We start from the raw sequence: 15,782 nt of genomic DNA on the forward strand, positions 1-15,782 counted from the left end.
TCATCCCTGGACAATACTCTACTTTCAAATCTCAATGCCATGCCTACGAAGTCTATTAAGTGTTGGGGCCTATTGCTAAGCTCTAGTTAGATTTAGATCCCTAATTGTACGTTTTACCTCTACAATGACCATGACTAATTCTTTATTATTCAAGTAAATCACAAAAACGATCTGCATTTATGACTGCATCTCTGAATAATTCATCTGTCATAATGACTCTGCTAATGCAATTCACAGCCTGTCCCAGCAGTTAATCAATCACTGTTCACATTTATTATCTAACAAGAGCTCATTTCCAGTTAACTGGGGTGTCGTATAAAACATTTCTGAGATGAAGCCCCAACCGAGCGCCCAGGCTGTATCCCTAATTAGAGCCGCCGTGCTATCTCTAACAAGCTAACAATGCTAATAAGTCATGCATAAATAAAAAAAAAAAACAAGACATCAGACGAGCGGCTCGCGTCAAGCCTGGCGCTGCTGGTTGCCACTTGTCTCATTTGTTTTGCCGGAGCTCTGCGTGTGTCCCCAGCATCCACTGGCTTTTTCAAATGGCCTGCCTGCTTCCCCATGCAGCTGTGGGGGGTAGTGGAGAGAGGGAGGGAGGGAGGGAAGGGGGGTGTCTTTGGTGCCACGCGCTCTGTGTAAGTTACCCTTTTCTCAAAGTGCTGACACAAGCAGCGCAGAGGCAGAGATCTCATTAGGGCGCTGGCAAGGCTGCAGCATGAGCCATCATTTTGGCAGCGAGGAGTCGACCCCTTGGGTTGGATGAGCACCAACGCGCACGCATTTGATGTGTAACCTGTGATTTTCCTCCATGAAAATCTCCTATCCTGTAATTTGTAGCTCCTCCCTGAGCTAAGCCGCTAAAATAACAGCTATTGAAGTAGCTGGACAACAACAACAACAGCAAACACCAACAGCAACAAGAGAGCTAGGTGTGATTGTGAAATGTGGAACAGCCAAACAGCAGCAACAACAGAAGTATCTCAAATATCGATCACACTTTATTTGGATGGTCCCCTATAGACTATCTACAGATACTCAGGTTATAAACAATTATCTATTGAAACTCTGGTAACTACAATTTATGGTTATGGTTAGGGTTAGGGTTAGGTTAAGGTGATGTTCAGTGAATTATTAGCATTAAAAAAACATCTGTAAAGTCTCTGTAGGCGAACTATCCAAATAAAATGTTACCAAAATATATTCTCTCTCGGTAACTACGACTGTTGCATAAATAGTTACTTTATAATTACTACAATAAAGCACAGCCACTGGGCATAAGAGCCTCTGCCTCTCGTGGCTGAACACTTTTTGCATTTTTTGCAGTTTCGAAGACCCAAACAATGCCCCCAGAAAATGCTCCCTTAGGCTTTAACTGTTATTTTTTTCAACCTGACCCACGATCTTTAACACCAGTGTAATTTCTAATCGCTCCAGTTCCACCCTCCCCACCCTCCCACCTCTCTTTATGACTGTGGACTGGCATCCATTCTTTGGGCTTCCAGAGATGGCAATCTGCTGAAAGCCAGGCTTCAGGCCCACCAGAGTGATATATACAACTGTCCACGGTTACAGCAGCATCCCCAGCCAAAACAGGCCTGTAAAAGCCCCGTAAATGGGCCCGTTCCCATGCGACGCAATGCATCCTGTGAATGTGAGCGAGAGCCTGAGCGCCAAGTCAGGCCATAAGTCTTCTGATGGAAACAGCGAGGGGGAGGCATTGTTGAGGAGGGAGGAGGAGCTGCATGGGGGGCTGGGGGGTGGCAAAGAGGGGAAGATTGAGGGGGAGTTGGGTAGTATATTGTGTGTGTGGGTCTGTGTGGGTGTGTGTGTGTGTGTGTGTGGGTGGATGTGTGTGTGTGTGTGGGTGGGTGGGTGCTTGTGTGTGGGTGGATGTGTGTGTGTGTGTGTGTGGGGGGGGTGTGTGTGTGTGTGTGTGTGTGGGTGGATGTGTGTGTGTGTGTGTGTGTGTGTGTGTGTGTGTGTGTGTGTGTGTGTGTGGGTGGGAGGGTGGGTGGGTGATACGGTGGGGGGTTACGGAGGTTTCTCCATCTATTTTCCTCTCTATGCTTAGCTAAGTCATGACTTTCACTAGATGCAAATGAAGGAATTGCCTGTTAGAGTCAGAATCGCACTAAATCAGGGCTTCTTCAATTATGTGCATCCAGGGGAATACAGCTACACTTTTATCATCAGACATGAGATGAGGTTGAGGAGGTAGGCACACTGAGGACACTCAGACAAACAAGTAATCCTGGGTCAAAATTATCTGTTTTATTTTGGTTTCCAACGCCCAAAATATCTCTTCAATTAATTCAATTCAATTCAATTTTATTTATATAGCGCCATAACAATACAATTGTCTCTAGGCGCTTAATTACTGTTTATAACACTCATTCAGCAAAATGTTGTCTGTGTTTGAGTTCAACAACTAATCAAATCACAACCTTCTGTGCTTCTGAATCAACATGTTGATTGATTGAAATAGTGTATGGCGAGTTCCGAGACACTTTGTTTCCCATTTACTGAGCCAGAACTGGGTACCATGCACCTTTAAATGCTTCTCCTACGTTTGCAATTTGTGGTTAGCAGCAAGTCCAGAAGCCGATGTGTGACGTTTCTAACCATGCTGTCTTATTTACAGGAGCATGACACCCGTGGTGCCAGGTTTGTTTACCTGATAGAGCCACCATCCTTGTGTAGTATTTCTACATCTGTCTGTTCTACAGTACCCTCATGCTTGGCTCCATAATGCCACAAGGACAGCCTCTTGTATATTGAGGAACTGGGGCCCTAATTTCATTGGCGGGCAATGAGAAAAGCAACAGGCAAAGTACGTTACGCATGAACTAAAGCTATTGTGTGCCCACCCATGTTTGTGCTTAGGATCTTGCTTGTGGTATTAAATTAGCAAATGGTATTAAATTAGTTTTTGTTGATGTGCAGTGGACTTTGCTCATTGCTTTGCTCGATCCCAGTTGCCCATAAATGAAATTAGGGCCCCTGTTGTTTTTGACTATGCAAATCACTCCCCTAGAGCTCATAGTATCTGTCAGCTTTTCCATCAAGGAACTGACAGCTTATATTAAAGTTCTTCTAATTCTTTGGAGCCTTGATTTTGGTCTTCCTGCTATTGACTTTCTGTCCCCTCATGTCATAGTGTTTACTTGGCCTTACTTCAGGAGGAGGATGTCCTTGGAGTGGGCAACGTAAAGGACACAAAGTACCTATCTTCAAAAGTCTCACTGATGCTTTTCCTCAGGCTCTGAAGAGGATTTGTTGAATAATTTAAATAAAAAAATGGTTAATATTGTGGATGACATTGCTCCGGTAAAGGTTGAGACAGTCACCGGCAAACAGAAGGCACTGTGGAAACATAATCCAACTCTTAAACTCCTGAAGATTGAAAGAAAATGGCGCAAATACAAACTTCAGGTCCACTATCAAATTCACACATATAGTGCTGCAAAACAGACTTTCTTCTCCAACATCATCAGTAGACATATAAACAATACTCATGTACTAAAAAAAAAACCTTCTTTGCAGCAGACGTGCTTAAAACTGTAAATGTAGTTGCGATTTTACACATTTCCTAATCCCAGAAATCAGCTGTTATAAAGCCCCGACTCAAAAAGAATAACCTAGACAGTTCTTAGACAGTAATTAAGAATTACCAGCCCATATCCCATATACCAGTTCAAAATCATTGAAAACATTTGTAATCAAGTATCTGCCTTCTTAACTATTTTAATAACTTTCAGTTAGGTTTCTGTGCCAACCACAGCACTGAAACAGCTTTCATTAAGGTTACAGGCAAAACATCAATCCTAGGGTTATTGGACTTAGTGGATCATTTGCCACTGTTGATCATATTATATAACTACACAGACCGGAACATTGGGTTGGATTTTCGGGTACAGTTATCAGGAGGCTCAGATCAAACTAACAAGACAGAAACTTCTTTGTTGCCACTGGAAACTATACCTCAATACCAAGATCCTTGACCTGTGGTGTCCCCCAGGGGTTGATCTTGGGACCTCTATTATTCAACCTTTATATGCTCCCGTATTGTCATGAAAGACAACAAGATTTCTTATCATAGCTATGCTGATGACACCCAATTTAGCCCTCTCACCTAAAGACTATGGTCACCTAGAATCTCTTTGTCAGTACACTGACTAAATAAACTGCTCGATGTCTCAAATTTCCCTTCAGATGAATAAGGACAAAACTGAAATAATCGTATTTGGTAAAAGTGATGAGACTTAGGACTGCTACTCATCTAGACACAAAAGGACTTAAAGCAAAGGGCACTGTAAAAAATCTTGGTGTCTTAATTGATTGTGATCTCAGTTTTAACATCCATGTGAAGGCAATGACTAAATTGCTTTTTACCATCTCAAAAACACAGCCAAACTTAGAGGCCTTATGTCAAAGCATGATTTAGAAAAACTCATTTATGCTTTTATGTCCCACAGGGTTGACTACTGAAAAGGTCTTTTCACAGGCCTTCTTAAAAAGACCATCAAACAGCTTGAGCTTGTACAAAACGCAGCTACCAGAGACCTTCCTCCAATACTTAAATCCTTGCACTGGCCCAGTCAGTCTCAGAATGTACTTACTAAAGCACCGCCGCTTGTTCATACATCACTTAATGAGACAGGACCAAATTACCTCTCAGATAAATGACCTTTCAGCTATGAACACCTGCTATACCTCTGATCACTGGAGAAAAATCTGTTGGTAACACCTACTGTCAGAACTAAATATGGTGAAGCAGCCTTTAGCTGCTATGCTTCTTAGGTCTGGAACCAATTTTCTGATGACATTAAAGGTGCTCCAACTGTAGCCAGTCTCAAATCTAGACTTAAGACCCAAGAGTTCTCAGATGCTTTTTGTTAACTGATAAAAAAGCACTCTACCTTTTAATTACTTACTTTATTTATCTATTCAGTTTTTCAATGTTCTTCAGAACTGTTATAATGCACTTTCATTCTGGAACTAGACCTCTAGTCATTTCTGACAGGGAAGGGATGTCTCAGATATACGGTTATGCCCAAGTGCTCTATTTAGGCTCTATTCATGGGCTAAGCTCTATCTCGGACCTTTCTCTGAAAACAGCTCTATCAGGCTCTATTGCGGATTCTATTCAGGATATTGCTCTATTCGGCTACTTCGGGACTTTCTCTGAAAACAGCTCTATCAGGCTCTATTGCAGATTCTATTCAGGATATTGCTCCATGGTCTCTACTCAGTGTTCCAAAATAGATAGGCGAGCCTAATGTAAAGCTCTAGTCTTGGGTTAAGCTCTGTTTTGGACTTTTATCTGAAAATGGCTGTCAGGCTCCATTGGCTTGTATTATGAATGCTATTAATGATTCTACTCGGGCTATTAAGCTTTGGTTCTCTAGTCGCTGAAGCCTGAAAGAGATAAACACACAGTCCGGGCTACTTCCACAATGTTTTTATTCCATTTTATGTACGTTCTTTTAGTTATGTATTTATCTCTTCACTTGTCTTCATCTTTCCTTTGGATGTTCCTTTTGCTCTTATTTATGTAAAGCATATTGAATTGCCTCCGTTCATACATTTGCCTTGCCTTGCCTTGCCTTCCGGTTTGGGGTTTCCACATGCTTATCCAGTTACTGTGTAAGGGATAATGTATAGTCCCGACGGGAAAAACAGGACCCCGATGCGCAGCATATAATTAGAAATAACACCACAGCAACAAACTCACATAACACAATGAAAATCGTTGATGGCTGTATCAAATGACCAAATTACTCAATAATCATCTAACACAGTTATCAATCACAGAGACTGTGTCGGATGGCCCAAAAGTACTTGTTTAAACACGGTCTGAAAACATTGTTCATGTAAAATGTAACAGCGTCATGCACTTGCATTACACAGGGGCCTCAACTCCACCATCGGCAGAATGAAAAATAACTCATTTTTAAGTGATCATTCCAGGGGGGGAAGTGAAAGAAGTTGAGCACAGCAACACAGGGCTGTCTTAAAACTTGTGATAAACAAGTGCTCTGCTTTATGACACTGACAGTGCAAAAAAAAAGGTTCCCGGCTAGAATTAAATGCAGAGAAATGAGCCGTCTGTTGTTAAGATGGAGTGGAACTGAATTACCCAGATTTGAAACTCCGGGATACTTGCGACAGCAGTAATAAATAAACATTATATGACATCCAATCTGAGGAGACAGAAAGACTAGAAAGATCTGCCACTCCCTCCAGACATCTTGGCTGTTAGAACAGCAGTTTTGAATTGAGGGTAACTAGAGCTATCCATAGTCTCTGGTACAGCTGTAAGAAAATACTGATACAATATTATGTTTTGTAATGCTGTATCGACTCTCAAAAACGAATAGTTTACATGCAAAGATTCGTGGCAGACAATGGTTCATTTTGTGTGTGGGACTCTGAAACAGGATGCTGTTTATACTATGACAGTTTTCCTAAAATTTGATTTTAATAAAGCTATATACCACCTGACCTTGCTTATAGTATCACAGTATATTGCAATGTGTTAAATCGTAATCCCTGTGTCATGATAAGTATTGTATCGCCAGATTCTTGCCAATACACAGCCCTAGACTCTGTAGACGGATGAGATTACATCGCACGGCTCTATTAACAGCTAACTGAAACAAAGTTTGCATGACATCAACAACGTATAATTCATCATCCACCTTCTCACTCAAAATGCAATTTAAAACAGGCAGTGTCGTCCACTCTAATACTGCTACAGACCTCTGCAAATGAATAAAAATATCTACAAATTTCTTCCTGCCTTTTCTTGCTGGGGTGTATTCTTGCTGGGATATATTAATCACACCCAAATTTCCAATTAAGTGATAACATTTAGTTATCTGCTACAGCTGACCTTTTTGGCTTCTTGTGAAACATCTGTATTTGCGTTTAATCAACCAAACAAGGCATCCGGTCCTCAGGAGCGCCCCCATATCGCCTAGACATGCCAGTGGCAGGCTGGAATGAAGGCCTGAGAATAAATGCTTTAATAAGAGTCTTGTCAGAGGAGATATTTACTCTTCTGCGCACTGCCCTTCTCTACCTCACCATCGTGTGAATGTCAAAGATTTTTCAACAGGAAGAGATGGTGGTGTTAAAGCTGAAACAAGAAGTATGCTTCTCAAAGAAGCCTTGAAGCCCACCACCACCTCTTTCATTAGTCCACAACTACACTACAGGTTTAATACATTAATCAAAACTGTTACCTAATTTGAGATGTTTAGAACAGGGCCACAGCAGGCCATAAGGAGCCATGTGGCGTTTGCTCAACGAGGCACCATTGATATTAACCAGCCCTGCCAAAAACAGATCATGGAATTCATAATGCCTACTCAAATTCGAACATGAGGCCCTCAACTCATTCCTTACTTTTGAAATATTGTTTTATTTAATCTGTTGGCACTAGGGCTGCATGATTTGGGGAAAAAGTCATATTAAGATTATTGTGGACAATACTGCGATTCGTGATTGCGATATAATGCTTGAGCAGCTCAACAGTATCCCATTCAACTGTACATGAGACAGGCATGTGAACTACATATGTTTTTTAACTGGGCAATCATAAAGGGTGGACACCGAGCCGCCACCAAGGTCAGGGCTGACCGCCCCGTCCATTATAGGCCTTCCTGTGTTGTTTGCAACGGTTAACTCATTTGCCTGGGAAAACGTAGCAGGACGTGGCTGTCAATTCTCTATCAGCCCATCAGTTTTCACGAGGTCAGCCTTTTTTTCTGCTTGCTGTGAGCGCATGAATAGGCTATTATAGGTGTAGGCAACACGCCTCATCTATACTCAGCATTAATGAAAACTATTAATGCATAGCCTACCATATGATATTAAAAAAATATTCTGTTAATAATCCTGACGTGTTGAAGGTGCGCTTTCAACTGGGGTTGCAGGTGAAATGATTGAATTAAGTTATTCTTAACACAGAAGCATTATATTCATACATTTAGCCTAGGGAGTAGATCTTACTTAATTAACAGTGAGTAACGAGTCAATTTCAGAACTCTAGCCCATGTGGAGGCTAGAATTAAGTTATCCTAATTGCTTTCGCATATTTAGCTGGACTATTGTATCTCTTATCTCAGTAATATTAAATGGACAAAACAGACAAAATACACAACATAGCCTAGCCTACGACAAGACAACTGTATCAAATTACGAATTTACTCTGACGCAATGCACTGCCAACAAGCCTCCAGGGCCTTTTTGGTCGCCATGGTATTACGTTTTGTTTTTAACTCTTCATAGTCACGAATGATGATTCCTGCATTCCTCCGGTGAAAAAAAGAGGTGCGCGAGCTATGGGTCATAAACTCCTGTGTTGGTGAATGCCCCCCTTGAGTAAGACAGAGTCAACCGACATTTTAATCAACCCTGACTTTCCTTTACATTTCTTGATAAGCCCAAAATAAATCTAAGCAGGTTAAACTCATAGTACAACCCTCTGAGGATTATTCCAAGTATGTGGTTTAGTGACAAACCTTAGGGATCTTCTATTAGAGGGTTTACCACTTACTCTGAGTTAACTTACCCAGATTTGTCACTAAACCATGTACTTGGAACACCCCCCCACCCCCACCCCCGTCTGTACATCGAATAGTCATGTGATCATGCACTGCACACGCTTCCCTGCCTAAATAGAGCCTGATTGGTCATCTCTTTATTATGGGCATAGATAATGAGCAGACTGCACACAAACAGAATAGGTTGTCGCGTTCACACACAGTTATGTAATTGCACAGGCTGAGATCGCAACTGCGATCAGATTAATCGTGCAGCACTAGTTGGCACTACACAAAACTCTAACCCAATCTCTAATTAAAACCGAATGTGAATCCTGTCTGCCAAACCAGATGTGCAATGACATGCAATGAGACACACAGACCACAGTGACGTCTTTTGACCCCTCCTAAGAAAATCTGCACAATCTTATTAAACAATATAATTTAATTGATCTGGTGGCTCTGACTTGACATCGCTCATGTGCATTTAAAAAGGGCACTTACCCATTAGGCTACTTCAAATAATTTTCCAGTGGTTGGTTTAAGTGAAATGAAAACCAGTAATGAATTGTCAGTGTTTGCAACTGACTTGAAATATACTGATTTCTTGGAACTGTGGTAGGCATGTTTCATAAACCTGACCTCAGTAATATGCTTGCCAGCATTCATTACAAAACTTTTGACAGTTGTTAGTAGGGGTGGGGAAAAAAATCGATTTTTTGATTTCTCTCGATTCTCTCTAGAACGATTCTGTCTCGATTCAGAAAAGTTCATAATCGATTTTTTTATAAAATAAAATAAATAAATAAATAAAAAAATAATTTTTTTTTTTTTTTTTTTTTTACACATTCATTTTGTGTTGAAATGCAAGCTGCATCGATTATTGCATTGTTCATAGAAAGTCATAATTGTGACAAGGACACACTTTTTCTCTAATAAAAAAAATAGATCTGTTGATTTTCTTTAATTATCAAACACAAAGTAGGAAGTGATTTGAGACTCTGAGTAGCAAACTCAAATGTTTTAAAAATCGAGATGCATCGATAATCGTTTTATCGGTTTAGAATCGATAATCGGTTTAGAATCGAGAATCGGTTTAGAATCGAATCGTTGACCTCTGAATCGGAATCGAATCGAATCGTGAGGTGCCAAGAGATTCCCACCCCTAGTTGTTAGGGAGATATACTATGTGGCTTGGAAATTCAGGTATTCGGATGTGTCGCAATAATTTATGTGTAACTGCTTTTTGCCTGGGAAAAGGGACAGTGAAATGCTTAGTTTGTGAAACTGATGAAAAACGGATGTGAAACTGTTTGTGACTGGTGCATGATTCACCTCCTTTTCCATTTTAATCAGAAATGACCCATCTGTAGAAAAATCTTTCAAAATGTTGGTCCACTGACTTGACATTACACAACATCACATGGATACTGGTCAAATTGATTAGAACATGGTCATCCAGGTGGGCAACATATAAAAAAGTTGCTGGTTAAAGAACAACTCAAAATGTGTGCAGGAGCTTCGAGTTCCTTTGCTCTGACACAGACACAGACACAGACACAGACAAACCTAACTATGGCAGGATAGGCTGCAGGCATGTATCAGATGTATTATTCAGGTTCTAACTGAGGAGCTTTGCTGACCGGGTGCAGCAGGGCAGACAGCAGTGGTATGCAGGGTGCGATTTGTTGGGGGGGTTGGGGGGGATTTAAAAAATATATATATATTTCATGTATTTTATATATTTTAGTTTGCATTAAATGTTCAACTGTTCAAAATGTAACCTAATAGGGCCTACCGTTAACTTGAAAAGAATTAGGCCTATTTATTGCTTGTTTTTTAATGATAAACCCCACCCCTCTGTTTTTTGGACAAATCACACCCTGGTGGTATGGATGAACAGGTGAAAAGCAGATGCCTTCCTCTGGAACACCTCACACTACAGCAGATAGGCGCTATGTGCTCATTCAGCACAGCAAGCATTTCAGTGCCGCTGACCTTATTATGACTGCCCTTTGCCAGCTAGGTAATAGGTTCACATGTGTGAAGAACATTTGAGCTAGCCAACTTTGTCAGATTTAAATTTGTTAGCAGTTAAGAATGTCAACCATGTGTACTTGCCTTCACATATAAAGAATTATGTACCATGTCTGCATTCCATTCCTGATGTGGAAATGGACAGAATGTCATGATGTTGTAAATCCATTACTCTTCTAGCACTCCTTTTAGTTAACTGATATGACATTTTACTGTGTGGGCTGACATTGTAATGGGAATGAAGGCTGGCATGTGCTAAATCAACACTATGGTCAAAAACATACAAGTATAAATTCTGTTTCCTAAATGCTAAATGTAGTCCAATAAATTACAAATCCATTTTAGAATAGCATCAATGAGCTTGACAATGGCTATAAATTAGATGTTATTAGACAGTTAACGCACCACACAAGATGACAGCCCTTTATGGTCAGAGACTCCAAATTAAGAACGTCACCAAAGGTCCCCTTTGTTTAAACACTAAAGTGGGTATTTTTCACCAGTGTTATTCATGCCAAATATCCATGACCAAATAAATTCATGACAAGTTTACACTTAACCTCTCTCAGTACTGCTCTCCTCACAGAGTTACAGCTTGATGAGTCCTCTAGATGTCTAGATGTGATAATAAAATCCTGGGGAGAGATTCACTACACTGAGTCCAGTTGCTGAAGCACCTTCTCAAATGTATTCACAGGCGATAGTAGTATATTCACCAGAGGCAGCTGTCAGGGCCTTCGCTTATTTATGGCACCGGATCACAGGGGGATCATAAGGCCTCCTCAGTCAACTCTGTCAGGAATTCACCCCCTTACACAGCAACAGGTGAGGGGCTACCGCGGAACCCTTGACCCAGTGCAGAGCAGAGTGGACAGCAAGTCATTTAATCCACATTAACCTTGTTCAAGATGCTATGAATATTGTTGTTTATTCTGAGGATACACCAGAGTACTGGCGAATACACTGCTGCTTATGCTTGATATGTGACGGCAGGTTTGGTGTCTAAAGACATTTTGTTGTGGGACAAAACACATCAACTACCATCTACTTGTGATAAGCTAGGAATTATCTGATAAAGATCACAGATACATTCATGAATATAGAGATATAAAAGTCTCCTGTTTACTGGCTGACTGTGGAGCATGTCACAAAGCTCCCTGGATGACAACAGTGGTGTATTAATGAGCACCGGTTTGCCCACACACCAACTACTAACATTCTGCATTTGTTCAAATTTTTTGTCTAAAATTTGTCTAATCTTGTCTTTTGACTAAATAAAAGGCAGGAAGGCAACACAGTTGTTTTTTTAGGACTTTTAAAAACACACTCAGCTATTATTTGCCCACCACTGCCTTTTGTAAACCAAGGTCAGCATGTCATTCTTGAGTGGTGGACTTAAAGCATAACCCCTGACCTTGCAGCACCCCCCAATCTACACTGGGTTCAGAACGCATGGACAGGCATGAGGCCAGAGGCATCCCAGGAATGTGTTTTCTTATGGGAAGTCAAGATATTGGATGAGTGTGGGAGTGGGAGAGTGGGGAGTTAGGGGGGTGGGTGGCTGAGAAGAATACTACCTGTGGTCAAATTAGGTTTGGCCCCTTTAGGCTGTTACATATACCCGATTCCCACTCACACTGAAAGCCCTTTATTAAAACACTATATTATAATAGGCCAGTATTATGAAATAATGAAATGGTAGCTAGTTATCTGGCTGATGTTACAGTCTCCGAAATGTAACTTCGCTGCTTGGTCCCCAAATACATAACATTAGCAGCTAATTAGTTCATGTAAACAAACCCTAGTAACTGCCAACTGTTACCATGGTTCCCTAAACTAGAGATAGTTAGGATAGTTCATAGCCAGGTTAACTGGCATGAGACCTCATGTTTAACAAGTCTTGCAGACGTTCACACTCAGCAGCATCCCGCTAAATACAGTCAGGTGGGAATACACATCACCTGTTACTTTTAACGTAATGGAAAACTGGGAATGAAAATGTGTTATCTATCCCATGTTTTTTTACCTCATACATTAACAGGTGTCGTATGTGAAGGTGGCTTAATGGAAACAAACTTGATTCTTCTTGGTTCAAGGTGAGGTACAGTGTGCCGCCAGTTGGCAAAAAGGTCCAGGGTCAATCCTGAACTAAACAAAAACTCAATTTCAATTTGACCATAATGAAGAGTGGGAATCTCAAAGCCGCATACATTCAGTTGACTCAAGACTTGCAGCAATTGATCCGGATCAAAAGGAAATTAATTGGATCCACCGATGTTGAGCGTGCAGAATTGCTTTGATGTGACTGACCTCAAAGAGCCCTCTTAAACAAACGGTTGATGGAAGCCGTCCAGAGATGGATGACTTGGAAGTGTGTATATCCTGCAGCCCCTAGGCAGACTACAGAGGCTTCTCTCCCCTGCAGCACTGTATGCTACAGTTGATATGAAGAGTGGTTTCCCACAGTCAAGCTCAACTGTTGTATAAAAAAGTTGTATAACCTGTTGTCTAGGCTAAATATACTTCTGTGGTGGGAATACTAGAAAATGATCTTGCTAGTTACACTAGCCGTATGTAACATTTAAAACTAAATTGTACGAGTAAAAATTAATGAATTAATGAATGCTGTCAACAGCCTGAAGTGTGTTAGTGCTGTAGTGGAAGGAATCTTATTAAGGCGAAGGTGAATGCGATAACAAATTGGCCAAAGGTTTCTCTGTTTGTTTTCCCGTGATTTCCTCTGTGATATCAGCTGTGGTGGGGGCAGCCGATCCAACAAGTGACCACCAAAACAAAGAGGCCTGCTGACAAGGGGGACTGCGCATACTGGCATGACTGGATGCAAACAATCCCTCTCCATGGCGATGGCTCACAGGCTTTGTCTGAGCCCAGCACAGCTTGCTGGATTGGCCCACAGCCTGGGAACGAACAAACATCCACTGGCAATTAGGGAACAATCCATGTTTTTCTCGCTCCGGCTTTCGCCCCGGGTTTGACTGGACAATGTGGCCTGTAGTTGGGGGTGGGTGGGGTGGTGACTACAAGTGGACAAAGCCATGACGAGCCACTGGTGGAAAACCCCTGCTGGGCCTCAGCCAGCTGGCTACCAGCGACCAGCAGAGCCTCATTTTCAGGGGCCTGCACTGTAACATCTCAGGGTGGGATTGCTAGGGGTGAGAGGGAGATAAAGACATCAACAGAAAGGGGGGGGGGTGTCCCTGAGACAAAACAGAGGGAGACTTGCATCACATTCCAATGGTAAAGACTGGAGAGGTGGGGGTGGGGGTTGGGGTTGGAGTGAGGGCTGAAAGTGCTCAGGCCTAATCCTAATCTTCTTCCTCTCCATCTCCCTCTTCACAAAATTAAGGGAACCAAAGAAGATTGAGAGAAAGAGCATTCATTGCAGGTTGCAATTCTGAGGGGGTAATTTAGCATCCAAGCAGCTGCTGGTATCTTTTGTGACTCTGTGTTTTTAGGTCTGTGTATTGGTAGGTGGATTTGAAGGCAAAGAGCTCAAGTCAAACTCGATATGTGACATAAAACTTGAATCATCCCCAGGAAACGCCTCGAGTTAAACAGTCACAGCCAAAAAAATGATCCAAGTAATGACCTGTGAAATCTAATAGATAGAATCACAGCAACTAGCACCCTTTTCACACCCAGGCTGAGCAACATTCTTGTCACAGTGGTTGGTGATGGCACATGCCCAACTTTAGGCTTCTGAGACCCCAGAATCTGAATAGATCTATGAATATCTCAGAGACTCAGAGCTTGGAGGATGCATGAAGGAGATCTGTGCCAGAGGGTCTGGTTCTCCTAATTTTTTTGTGGGGGGGGGGGTTAGCACTTGTGCTATTCGGTAAACTGGACTGCGTGATGAGAAAGTCATGACATCTCCCATGACAATTTACAACCACCGTGATTCAAATTAGGCCAGTTTCCCAACAAACTGGCAGAGGCCATATTGCATCTCACGCAGAGAGGACACTTGTCAAGTGCCCATGTGCTGCATGAGATCATTACGCATTTATGATTAAGGGGACGGGATTGGGAGTTCCAGCTGATCATCTCTCATCTATTTTTGGTACGGCAGGGTAAGGCGTCTCCCCAGGGGAACTCTTTTAGTATCCTTGAACTGCCTGCAAGATGGTGGTGACTGCTTTGTGATGGGGCCCCAAACAACGTTGCCAAGTTTTCCTCAGTCCCCGGGGGTGCTTGAAATTAAATAACAGAGGGAACTAACAGCAATGTCGCATCTGCCTCATTTCATGAGTGGCACTGCTGTGGCATTTCTGCTCACGGATAGGTGCCAGGTGTGATGAGACCATCTGCTATGTAACATCTTACTGTATGGCACAAATCGAAATGTTTATTTTGCTTAATATATCTTTCAGTGTTCATGCCAACAGTAAAAATGCAGCTTGTTTATATATGTCTGCCAGCATCATCTATTTCTGTCTGCCGTATTGTTCCTCAACTGTGGTCGTGTCAGAAAAAGAAGGGGAGCATTACGTTTTAAAATAATTTGAAATTCAACATTTCACTATAAATAGAATGGCTGTGGCATTTCAGAGTTAATAGCAGGAATGAGGGCTCTTTGTCGCTAATGTCTTCAGGTCTGAGACACAGCCTTTATGTTTCTTAAAAGAGCCCAAGGAACAGGCTGTCCTTTTCGAACAGCTGATTAAAAGGTTGCATGAGTGGTGGATCATTTGACAGTGAAACAAGGAAATGTCAAGCATTGAATTGCTCCCAATAATTCAGAGCGCTACCATACTTTCAAACAGACTGTGGTGTAGCTTTAAAAGTGGCTAGAGTACAGGAACATAAAGGTGATGCTAGCAAAGCTTAGTGCTCATGCACATCCCAGTTGCATTATCAACAACAAATGATGTCATGCCACAACTGTACCAAAACTAACCACAACCCTCCATAAAATATTTGCTTAGTGCAAACTCCTGATTCTTCTTTATTGGCAATATACATTCCTAAGAACGCAAAAATGCCTCCCCTTCAGCCACAAAGAAAAAACTATATTGTGTCAAAAAAATGTTACTCAACATGACTACCGAGCCAGTCTCACTGTCTTTTTCTGTTTTTCCTTTAGCAATCTGGAAATCCTGCAGTGCACTTTTCAATGCAGCATCCCCTGAGGACAAAAGTTAGTGTGTGTGGGGGGGGTTTTGGGGG

General features: G+C 41.8%; 1 protein-coding gene across 5 annotated transcripts in view; it reads right to left on the reverse strand.

Moving 5' to 3' along the window:
- The window catches only part of rassf8b (Ras association domain family member 8b), a 28,815-nt gene that overhangs the window by 6,414 nt on the left and 6,619 nt on the right, over positions 1-15,782 (reverse strand). The window lies entirely within an intron of this gene.

Source organism: Clupea harengus, chromosome 16, assembly GCF_900700415.2.
Source record: "Clupea harengus chromosome 16, Ch_v2.0.2, whole genome shotgun sequence".
Classification (NCBI taxonomy): domain Eukaryota; kingdom Metazoa; phylum Chordata; class Actinopteri; order Clupeiformes; family Clupeidae; genus Clupea; species Clupea harengus.